This window comes from Pseudophryne corroboree, chromosome 4 (genome assembly GCF_028390025.1).
Source record: "Pseudophryne corroboree isolate aPseCor3 chromosome 4, aPseCor3.hap2, whole genome shotgun sequence".
Classification (NCBI taxonomy): Eukaryota; Metazoa; Chordata; class Amphibia; order Anura; family Myobatrachidae; genus Pseudophryne; species Pseudophryne corroboree.
In genome coordinates this window covers 924,421,493-924,434,109 of record NC_086447.1, presented here as the reverse complement: position 1 = coordinate 924,434,109, position 12,617 = coordinate 924,421,493, and the positions used below count along the sequence as shown (strand labels likewise).

At 48.3% G+C, this 12,617-nt stretch overlaps 1 long non-coding RNA gene across 1 annotated transcript; it reads right to left on the bottom strand.

Moving 5' to 3' along the window:
* Positions 1-10,705: 10,705 nt before the first annotated feature.
* LOC134911902 (uncharacterized) lies at positions 10,706-12,370 on the bottom strand. Its single transcript, XR_010176951.1, has 3 exons — positions 12,336-12,370; positions 12,048-12,260; positions 10,706-11,433 (listed from the first exon to the last, which is right to left on the bottom strand). It is a non-coding gene; the product is annotated as an uncharacterized LOC134911902 (long non-coding RNA).
* Positions 12,371-12,617: the final 247 nt, after the last annotated feature.

Genomic DNA, 12,617 nt, shown 5'->3' with positions numbered 1-12,617 from the left:
TTCTGTGATTTCTCAGACTCAAGAATACAGTGCAGCCTTCTGTCAGAGCCAGCATACACACACACACACACACACACACACACACACACACACCAGAGCGAGCATACACACACACACAATGACAGTACCAGTGGTTCCCTGCATCTCCTGAGAAGGGAGGAGGTGGGGGGGAGCGGGGGAGTCACATGACGCCGGCACTGCTGCTGAGATGTGGCCGCTCTGCGCTCTGATGATGACGGCACAGCAGCAGCAGCAGCATCCAGGACCCGCCGCTACCCGCCGGCCGCCGCTACCCGACAGTACCAGTGGTTCCCTGCTCTCCTGAGGAGGGAGGAGGTATGGGGGAAGCGGGGGAGTTACATGACGCCGGCTCTGCTGCTGAGATGTGGCCGCTCTGCTGATGACGGCGCAGCAGTAGCATCCAGGACCCGCCGCTACCCGCCAGCCTCCGCTACCCGCCGGCCGCCGCCACTACCCGCTACCCGCAAACGTCTTATTCGCTCCATAAGACGCACATACTTTTCCCCCCACATTTTTGGGGAGAAAAAGTGCGTCTTATGGTCCGAAAAATACGGTACATACAAAGGTTCAAATTCAAGATGGAGTCACTCAGAGCAGTGATTGCAAACCTGGAAGAAGGGGACTATATGGTCTCTCTGGACATCAAAGATGCTTACCTACATGTCCCAATTTACCCTTCTCCAAGGGTACCTCAGGTTTGTGGTACAGAACTGTCACTATCAGTTTCAGACGCTGCCGTTTGGATTGTCCACGGCACCCCGGGCCTTTACCAAGGTAATGGCCGAAATGATGATACTCCTTCGAAAGAAAGGGAGTTTTAGTTATCCCTTACTTGGACGATCTCCTGATAAGGGCAAGATCCAGGGAACAGTTGGAAGTCGGGGTAACACTATCTCAGATAGTGCTGCGGCAGCACGGTTGGATTCTCAATATTCCAAAATCGCAGCTGATCCCGTCGACACGCCTTCTATTCCTAGGGATGATCCTGGACACAGTCCAGAAAAAGGTGTTTTCTCCCGGAGGAGAAAGCCAGGGAGTTATCCGAACTAGTCAGAAACCTCCTAAAACCAGGCCAAGTGTCAGTGCATCAGTGCACAAGGGTCCTGGGAAAAATGGTGGCTTCCTACGAAGCAATTCCATTCGGCAGATTCCACGCAAGAACTTTCCAGTGGGACCTGCTGGACAAATGGTCCGGATCGCATCTTCAGATGCATCAGCGGATAACCCTGTCACCAGGGACAAGGGTGTCTCTCCTGTGGTGGTTGCAGAGTGCTCATCTTCTAGAGGGCCGCAGTTTCGGCATTCAGGACTGGGTCCTGGTGACCACGGATGCCAGCCTGCGAGGCTGGGGAGCAGTCACACAGGGAAGAAATTTCCAGGGCTTGTGGTCAAGCCTGGAGACATCACTTCACATAAATATTTTGGAGCTAAGGGCCATTTACAATGCCCTAAGCCAAGCAAGACCTCTGCTTCAAGGTCAGCCGGTGCTGATCCAGTCGGACAACATCACGGCAGTCGCCCACGTAAACAGACAGGGCGGCACAAGAAGCAGGAGGGCAATGACAGAAGCTGCAAGGATTTTTCGCTGGGCGGAAAATCATGTGAATGCACTGTCAGCAGTGTTCATTCCGGGAGTGGACAACTGGGAAGCAGACTTCCTCAGCAGGCACGACCTCCACCCGGGACAGTGGGGACTTCACCCAGAAGTCTTCCACATGATTGTAAACCATTGGGAAAAACCAAAGGTGGACATGATGGCGTCCCGCCTAAACAAAAAATTGGACAGGTATTGCGCCAGGTCAAGGGACCCTCAGGCAATAGCTGTGGACGCTCTGGTAACACCGTGGGTGTACCAGTCAGTGTATGTGTTCCCTCCTCTTCCTCTCATACCAAAAGTACTGAGAATTATAAGACGGAGGGGAGTAAGAACTATACTCGTGGCTCCGGATTGGCCAAGAAGGACTTGGTACCCGGAACTTCAAGAGATGCTCACGGAGGACCCGTGGCCTCTACCTCTAAGAAGGGACCTGCTCCAGCAAGGACCCTGTCTATTCCAAGACTTACCGCGGCTGCGTTTGACGGCAGGGCGGTTGAACGCCGGATCCTGAAGGAAAAAGGCATTCCGGATGAAGTCATCCCTACCCTGGTCAAGCCAGGAAGGATGTAACCGCAAAGCATTATCACCGCATTTGGCGAAAATATGTTGCGTGGTGCGAGGCCAGTAAGGCCCCGATGGAGGAATTTCAACTAGGTCGATTCCTGCATTTCCTGTAAACAGGAGTGTCTATGGGCCTAAAATTGGGGTCCATTAAGGTTCAAATTTCGGCCCTGTCAATTTTCTTCCAGAAAGAACTAGCTTCACTACCTGAAGTTCAGACGTCTGTAAAAGGGGTACTGCATATACAGCCTCCTTTTGTGCCTCCAGTGGCACCTTGGATCTCAATGTAGTTTTGGGGTTCCTAAAGTCACATTGGTTTGAACCACTTGAATCTGTGGTGTTAAAATATCTCACATGGAAAGTGGTCATGTTGTTGGCCCTGGCCTCGGCCAGGCACGTGTCAGAATTGGCGGGCTTTATCCTGTAAAAGCCCTTATCTGATCTTCCATTCAGACAGGGCGGAATTGAGGACTCGTCCTCATTTTCTCCCTAAGGTGGTTTCAGTGTTTCATCTGAACCAACCTATTGTGGTACCTGCGGCTACTAGTGACTTGGAGGACTCCAAGTTGTTGGACGTAGTCATGGCCTTGAAAATATATGTTTCCAGGACGGCTGGAGTCAGGAAATCTGACTCGCTGTTTATCCTGTATGCACCCAACAAGCTGGGTGCTCCTGCTTCTAAGCAGACTATTGCTCGTTGGATTTGTAGTACAATTCAGCTTGCACATTCTGTGGCAGGCCTGCCACAGCCAAAATCTGTAAAAGCCCATTCCACAAGGAAGGTGGGCTCATCTTGGGCGGCTGCCCGAGGGGTCTCGGCGTTACAACTTTGCCGAGCAGCTACTTGGTCAGGGGCAAACACGTTTGCTAAATTCTACAAATTTGATACCCTGGCTGAGGAGGACCTGGAGTTCTCTCATTCGGTGCTGCAGAGTCATCCGCACTCTCCCGCCCGTTTGGGAGCTTTGGTATAATCCCCATGGTCCTTACGGAGTTCCCAGCATCCACTAGGACGTCAGAGAAAATAAGAATTTACTTACCGATAATTCTATTTCTCGTAGTCCGTAGTGGATGCTGGGCGCCCATCCCAAGTGCGGATTGTCTGCAATACTTGTACATAGTTATTGTTACAAAAATCGGGTTATTATTGTTGTGAGCCATCTTTTCAGAGGCTCCTCTGTTATCATGCTGTTAACTGGGTTCAGATCACAGGTTGTACGGTGTGATTGGTGTGGCTGGTATGAGTCTTACCCGGGATTCAAAATCCTTCCTTATTGTGTACGCTCGTCCGGGCACAGTATCCTAACTGAGGCTTGGAGGAGGGTCATAGGGGGAGGAGCCAGTGCACACCAGGTAGTCCTAAAGCTTTACTTTTGTGCCCAGTCTCCTGCGGAGCCGCTATTCCCCATGGTCCTTACGGAGTTCCCAGCATCCACTACGGACTACGAGAAATAGAATTATCGGTAAGTAAATTCTTATTTTCCCACAGGAAAAGAAAACACAGATGTATTTCCCCCACAGAAGACTGAGCAGATATGAAGACATAGCTTTCATGGAACATGGGGGGTAATTCCAAGTTGATCGCAGTAGGAACTTTGTTAGCAGTTCGGCAAAACCACGGGCCTAATTCTGAGTTGATCGCAGCAACAAGTTTGATAGCAATTGGGCAAAACCATGTACACTGCAGGTGGGGCAGATATAACATGTGCAGAGAGAGTTAGATTTGGGTGGGGTGTGTTCAATTGCAATCTAATGTGCAGTGTAAAAATAAAGCAGCCAGTATTTACCCTGCACAGAAACAAAATAACCCTCCCAAATCTAACTGTCTCTGCACATGTTAAATCTGCCCCCCCCTGCAATGCACATGGTTTTGCCCAACTGCTAACAAAAATCCTGCTGCGATCAACTTGGAATTACCCCCCTGTTGCAGAACTTGCAGTAGAGAGTCAGACTCCCCCACTTGCCCTCCCTTACCCTTAGCAGCAGCCTCCGTGAGTCAGTCACTGCAGTGCACTGTGTGGCTGCGTGACCTCCATGATGTCATGCCACCAGTGTCTACAGATGCTGCAATAACGCTTTGTGAGTCTTTAGACGCCATCAGTCGCACCATTGTAACGTTCACCAGCCCTATGCTACTGTAGGTGCAGATCATCCATCTGAGTAGCCTCCAATGTGAGCAATTCAATGGGGAACATTTACTAAGGTGGGAGATTTTTAGAACTGGTGATGTTGCTCATAGCAACCAATCAGATTCTACTTAACATTTATGTAGCTGTTTCTAGAAGATAATAGATAGAATGTGATTGGTTGCTATGAGCAACATCACCAGATCTAAACAAAACTCCCACCTTAGTAAATTTACCCCAATATCTCTATATGTAACCAGTTTCAGCAACACGCCCACACTACGTTATATCTGCGTCTGATTAGCCAGCCCCCGGTAACCACACAGGAATGCCCAACACATTCCTTATACACTTCTTGGTGCGAGTGTCTGACTCTGTACAAACACCAGCGCAGTGCATGCGTGCTCGCTGTAACTCAGGCGCAAGTGCAGATAAAAAGAGGGCTAGAAAAAATAAAACTCATTGCCCCCCACAGGAATAACCACACACATTGGCCCTCACAGTAAAAAAAAAAAACACACACACACACACACACACACACACACACACACACACATTGGCTACCATAGGAAAAACCACTCAAATTGGCTCCCACAGGAAAAAACCACACACATTGGCCCCCACAGGAAAACAATAAAATGAGGTAAAATAAATAAATGTATAATACAGCTTTTGGTGTTACAATTTGTTTCACATTGTCACTGCTGTGTGAAATGCCCGGTGACACCAAGAGGTTTTATAATTCTTACCTGTAGCGCTATATATTCATTTATTACCAGTTATGTAGCGCTAGCATATTCCATGGCACTTTCTTTCAAAGTTGGGCAGAAACGGAATGGAAATTGAAAGTGGTCCTGGAATTTTTTTTAGAATTGGCCTCATATTGACAGCACCAGAGGTATACCGTGTAACCATGGCGACAGCACCAGCGGTATACAGTGTAACCATGGTGACAGCACCAGAGGTATACCGTGTAACCATGGTGATAGCACCAGAGGTATAACGTGTAACCAGGGCCGGTTCTTAGCCTTGTGGCGCCCCAGGCAAAATATGGGGGCGTGGCTTCAAATGGGGGCGTGGTCACGACGCTGAAAGAAAAAATAAATTAAAAAAAAGTATACTTACCATCCCCGTTCCTGATCCAGACCGCTGCAGACCCCCATCCGCCGGCGGCGCCGCTCTTCTCCTCTCTTCAATCTATGGGAGAGACGTTATTACGTCTCTCCCATAGAACAGCATAGACACTAGAGGTCAATTATGACCCCTAGTATCTGTGCCACTATGCTGTGCGGTGCGCGATGACGTCATCGCGCATCGCACAGCAAAGGTCCTCTACATGAAGGGAAACTAGACCGTAGCGTCTAGTTTCCCTTCATGGAGAGGACCTTTGCTGTGTGGTGCGCGATGACGTCATCGCGCACCGCACAACTAAGGTCCTCTCAATGAAGGGAAACTAGACGCTACGCGTCTGGTTCCCTTCAAAGTGGGGGGGGCACAGCAGGGCACTGCGGGGGGCACAGTGGCGGATCTTGCCCTGGTGCGGCGCCCTCCGGATGGCGCCGGCGCCCTCCGGAAGGCGGCGCCCCGGGCAAAAGTACCGCTTGCCCGTGGCAAGAACCGCCACTGCGTGTAACCATGGCGACAGCACCAGAGGTATACTGTGTAACCATGGTGACAGCACCAGAGGTATACCGTGTAACCATGGTGACAGCACCAGAGGTATACTGTGTAACCATGGTGACAGCACCAGAGGTATACTGTGTAACCATGGTGACAGCACCAGAGGTATACCGTGTAACCATGGAGACAGCACCAGAGGTATACCGTGTAACCATGGCGGCAGCACCACCCCTCACATGTCACTAAACAAAACAGGCCCCGCATGCACATTGGCCCAACAGGGCCCTTACCTGGGGGGGAAACCTGTGGCCAATCCGCCCCTGTATGCCACTAACTATATGCTTCCAGGTCACATGCACAGTAGGCAACTATACGCCTGTATGGGGTTGATTTAGAGGCGGGCGCTATAGCGCAGCTGCTGTGTCTTTGTACACAGCGCTGTGCTAAAATATGAAACGTCTGCAGGAGGCGGCATAAGTAAAATGACTCCCACTGCCGGCTTCTCTGATCCAATGCCGTTTCTGAAACTGCAGCATCCGATCAATTGCTTGAACAGGTTTCTCGGGATGTCCGGTTAAACAAGGACACCTCCGCTGGCTTTGGTGTTCCCAGAAAACTAGGCCAACACGCTCTGTTTTCTGGAATGCTCTGTGCAGGGGTGTACAGATGCGTCCGCATACATCAATGTGCTGCAGTCTCGCCAAACAGCCCCTCAGGTCCCGTCAGGCTCTGCACAGGGTCGTCTTTTCGTATGGGCTCTTGCCCAAGGGCCCCAGGAGTATAAGGGCCCTAAGCTAATAGCTGAGGGTCCCCTCTTTCCAGGGGTACCAGATTTTTGAAAATCTGCCCTGGGGAACCAGAGATATTCGACTTGAAAGCAGTGGTCCCCATCCAAGCCTGTTAACTGCTCTTCCCAGCCAGATATCTCAGGTTCTGTCTGACTTAGAGTTTTTCTGATGCTATACTCCAAAAGCTGGGACTCTCCCCTTTTAATGGACACTGGCAGCTTGTCTCTATTATGTCCAGAACCAGAGAATTCAGCCTTCAAGCAGCTGGTCCCTGCTCCAGCTCCACAAGCCTAATATGCAGTTTTAGATTTTTGTTGGTGAATTACTCTGGCTCCTGAACTCTGATCCCCAAGTCCCCAGAACCTCCTGAAAGGTGGGACTCTCTAGTTTTTTATCCAATTCAATGCTAAGAAATCTATTTCCAGGAACTTGAGATATCTGCAGTCAAGCAAGCTGCCCTCCCACCGGAAAATGATGAATATTAAGCCCACTCCACTAGCCACCCCTCCCATATGTATTAAACTCCCCCTACCACCCTGGAAGTCATGTACCAGGGCCCCTTCATTCAGCCCAATGCCCCCTTGTACAGTTTAGCCCCATCTGTGCAGTAAAGGAGTAATTAGCAGAAATTACTGCTCCAGGTCCTACATGTGAGTGGAAGATAGAACACCCCCTACCGCCGCTGATAGCACCCCAAATCCCTACCTCTGGAGGATAGTTAGGGGGCCCAGTGCATTGCTGTGCCCAGGGGCCTACACACCCTGGCTCTGCAAGTGTCAAACGACTTTTTTTGCATCTGTTTTGCTGAAAATGCATCTTAGTCGCCATGCAATGCAACAAGGACACATGAGGAGACTGTGCTGATTAATGTGATATATGACTCTTGTATATCTGTGCAACTGAGTCTCTGATCTGTACACAAAGTGCTACAACGTAGCAGCTTTTTTTCCAATACAAGTTCCATTGTGCTCCGTATACAGACTCAGTCACACACAGATATACATGTGTCATATATAAAAATAAACAGTCTCCCAGTGCGTCCTAGTCACATCGTGTTGTGACTAAGACGCATTCTCAGCAAAAAAGACGCCCGACGGTAGCGAGCTGCACAGGACCTGGCGACTCACTCAACCCAGGAATCTCACGCTGCGTGGGGTATTAAGGCTAGATGTATAAGGATTAAGGACACATCTGTAGCCTTTGGGGGCCCAACAGCACAATTTTCATGAGGGCCACATAGCACAATTTTCACGCCCTCCCTCCCCCATCATACTACAGGCCCCTTCCAAAAAAATAACCTTTTACCTAGCCCCTCCCCAACTATTGTCACAGTGCCCCCACTGTTTGATACACAGTGCAGCCCTCACTCTTCCCCCCTCCCCCCCCCAGTGGCCCCCAAGTACTCAAATCCAAAGGCATTCTCCCAGCTCTAATTTCATGTGTGGGCGGACCCCTGTATTATGGGGCCCCAGGGCAACTCCTCCGCCCACCCCCCAACTCCACCCCGGGCTGACAGAGTGGACAGTCAGGCGCTCATCTTCAGAGTCCTGTTGGCTGCTTTTTATTTATGTGTACTGCAGGCACATCTCTGCTCTCCCGGCCTGCTCCGTCTCTCCCCACTGACTGATACAGGGAGAAGGCCTGCCCCCAGCATCAGTGACAGCGAGGAGAGACGGAGACGGCCGGGACAGGAGATATGACTGTAATGCGGCAGCACAACTAGGTGTTGGGGGAGGTCCAGGCCCCCAGAGGCGGCCCGGGCCCTGTAGCAGCCGCACCTTCTGCGCTGTAACAATGAGACTTGCATCCCATATAATGCAGTACCCATATATACCCAGCGTATAAAATCAGAAGCACATCTCCTATTATACTTTTAACGTTATAACTAAACAGCTTTTTTATCTCATAATAAATACCAGTGCAACCATCTGCCCGTGCAATTCCCCAGATGTACAAGTGGACACGTTCTGTCCTACACGCCTGTCATGTCTTCCTCAGATGCTGTTTGCGAGATGTCAATATGTGAACTCTATGGGGTAAATTTACTAAGCTCCCGATTTTGACCGAGATGCCGTTTTTTCATCAAAGTGTCATCTCGGTAATTTACTAAACACTAATCACGGCAGAGATGAGGGCATTCGTAATTTTTTGCAAGTCCAAGTAAAAAATTACGAATGAATACACCATCGGTCAAATTACGCCTGTTTAGATATGAATCTCGGTCATTTACTATCCATTCGTAATTGTAATTGCTGCCGTGAAAATGCATTCGCGGCCGCGAAAAATTACACATCGTAATTTTTTCCTAAAAAAAAACGCGCCAGCATTTGAAAAGCGTGTTTACATGTGTACTCAATTATCCATTACTCACACCTGAATGTTTGGCCCTATAAAAGTGTTCCAGGCACATTTTGAACTTCTCTCACTCTGAAATGGCGGCTGTGGTGTGTGCCAATGATTTTTGGTTTGCTGTGGGATACCTTAGACTGCTCCATGAGGCTTCCAGGAATCAGGCCCAGGTAAGTGAACATGGTCAACAGGTTGTCCAGGTACCGCGGAGGCTGCGCCAGCCTCGTTTTTTTAGAGGGCGTTTAAACTTAAATGCATTGTCCGATGATAGGGTCATACAGATGTTCCGCCTAAATAGAACCAACATTTTCCACCTGTCTGACCTTGTCAAACTGGGCATAGACCCTGAGACAGCACGCTCTCGCTCTGTCTCAGGCCTACACAAACTCCTGGCTGTGTTACACTTTATGGCTACTGGGAGCTTCCAGGCTGTGGCAGGCGACGTCATTGGTATCTCACAGCCCACCTTTTCCAGATATTTGATTCAGGTGAGTCTAAAAATACATAGGCGGTTATGTCTAAGTGTTGCTTCTGTAAGTACAAACAACACAGTATTGTAGAGAATACCTAACATGACACTCACCTTAGCTTGTTTAATGTCCACTCAGGTTTTGGATGTGTTGGAGCCACACATTAATGCCTCAATCTGCTTCCCTACCGAGGAGTCGGAGTGGAGTGCTGTCAGGGTAGCTTTCTATGAGCTTGCTGGCATGCCCAATGTGCTGGGGGCCATAGATTGCACACACGTTCAGCTGAGATCACCTAAGGGCCGCCAATATATATATACTAATAGGCATCTGGCACAATCAACTAATGTCCAGGTGGTCTGTGATGCAAACATAAAAATTATGAGTGTTGTTGCAGGTTACCCTGGTAGCTGCCATGACTCCTTCATCCTCAGTCAGTCATCGCTCTTCGATAAATTTGAGGACGGACAAATGCCTGATGGCTGGCTGTTGGGTATGTTTAAAATGTTTTGTGTGTATGTCTTTTAACCACAAACTCGAGTTTTGATTAGGTGAAAGAATAATCTAACATATGTACTAATGTTGACTATATCTGTTTGTCAGGTGATGGGGGTTACGGCTGCTACTCTTGGCTCCTTACTCCATTGTCCCAACCTGATTCTCCTGCTGAACACAGCTACAATCATGCACATAAGGCTACGCGGAATGTGATAGAAAGATGTTTTGGTGTGCTGAAGTCACGGTTTCGGTGTCTGGATAAATCTGCAGGCCTTTTGTTGTATAGTCCCTCAAAGGTGACTAGAATTGTGTTCTGCTGCTGTTTTCTCCATAATCTGTGTTTAACCCAACATCTGGCACATGATGAGGGAGAAAGCAGTCAGCAAGCAGAGGAGTTAGACCCATCTGGTGACAGTGTGAGTACATATGTAGGGAGGCAGGTACGGCAAGAAGTGATCCTGCGCTATTTTTCAGGTCAGTTTTAGTAGGCTGTAATTATCCTTGACTAAACACTTTTCACTACTTTCTATTGTGTGTTTTGTTACTTACTGTTTGTTGTTTATAGTGGTGTGTACATTGTACTTAGTTTATGCTAAAAATACATTTTCAGTCATTACCCATGAAAAACATACATACATACAGAGCAGCTTCGACAATGTTTGAGACGGACACAAGAAGTTGTGTGTTTGTCAAATACAAATTTTTATTTTGCAAATCACATTGGGGTTATTTTTTCCGCTTGTGTGTGCTGGGTGCTGTGCTTTGTGCTGGCTCACTGGCACGTGCTCTGGAGGAACGCCGAACAGGGGAGGTTACTGGCGTTTGGATAGGGGTCGTGGTCCCCGAGCTGGAGGTTACTTGGTGAGCTCCCATCAATGTAATATTGCTGCTCAAATTATTAATGCTTGCAATCAGTTGAGTGTTGGTTGCAGTGTGGCTGGCTACAATCCGGGATAACGACTCATTCACAACCTGGTTGTGCTGAATGAGCTGAACGAGTGCCTGCTGATGGCGCTGTTGCTCATCTATGATGCGCGTTAAATGAGCAAGCATTTGGCTGTTGTCAGCCCTTATTTGCTCCATTGAGGTTGCCATTCGCCCTACTTGTACAATCAGTCTGCCCGAGTTGCGACTAATGCGCGGTAGATGATGGGGCAGACTGGCAAGGTGTTGTGTATGTGCGGTCAGGCTGGCATTGCTTTGGGCCTGTTGGCTTGTCCAACTGGCCCAAAAGTCATCTGGTATTTGGGTTGGGGGCGGAGCTTGTGCCAGTTGTGGACTGATGGAGGCTTGGGGGATATCCTGCAGCTGTATTGGCTGGCTTGGGTCAACAGGTGTAAGTTGCAGTGTGATGGTTGCCTGTTGGTCTTGTCCCTGCTGGTCCACGTCGGCCATCAAGCTGGGCTCTGTATGGGGTGGCCAACATGCAATGTTTATTTGTCAATTTGTTTAAAGGCTACTTCTACACATTACTACATTCATAATACTCCATTTGTATAGTTTTTGGCGTTGTTTTTCAAAACTTATAATGTTTTTTTTGTTCAAAAACATATATACCAACACAGGCGGCCACATAGACAGATTTGCATAATCCACACCTAACTACCTCCCCTCCACAGCATTACAGTGTTATATCACCTCCCCTGACCACGATATAGACTACTTACCTGGATAGTCCAGATGAGCGGAGCAAGTAAGCCATCTACATACTGGACAGGGGAGATGTGTGAACAATATAATGTTGTGGATGCTGTTTTTGTTTTGGAATGTTATTGGTATTTTATTTTAATGTGCACGTGTGTGGCCAAATTTTAAACAAATGTCTGTTATTTATTAAAAATGATGTTGGCGAGATCATCCACTAAGACCTTTTAAAAAAGAACATTTTCACCTTTAGCAATTGAAGACGTAACATCACATTGCTTGTTCTGGAAAACATGTAATCTCAAAACCAACTAACAACATATTAACTGTACTGTGTATATTATTGCCTATGTGTTTAATTTCTGTTTTTACTCACCAGATAACTGAGGTGATCGGGGCTCATCACTCTGCGAACTCGCCAATAGTGCCAGTGGTGGCTGGGGTGACACTGCCGAAATGCGTCGCCTGGGTGGGGATGATGGAGCCGCAGATTCCGTGCCAAGACGCCGTGTCTTACTTGGCCTCCTGGGTAAGTGGCCCGAGCCCTGTGATGGGCGCCTTACAGGAGGTCGGCTTCCAGAAGCAGAACCTATGTGAAAATATAAACATTAATATTTTGTACTTCTATGTGTTTTCAGAATATGTGACTACAGTGAAGTCTTACCTGCAATCCCAGCCTCATCCTGACTTGTCTAAGGCCTGTCTGGCCGGCTGGTCTGTGGGACTGTTGAAAAAGTGGACCAAACATTATTACCATGCTTTGTGTAAAAATTATAACTGCAAAGCCTTAGTGTACTGTAACCATCTATTAGGTATTGGATAAACAAATAATTTCTGATTAAGAGCTTCAAGCTTCATTATTTTGTGTTGTATATCCAAATGTACATGATGTTGCACACAATAAATCTGTTACATTTGAGAATTATGCCTCAGATATTGCAGAGAT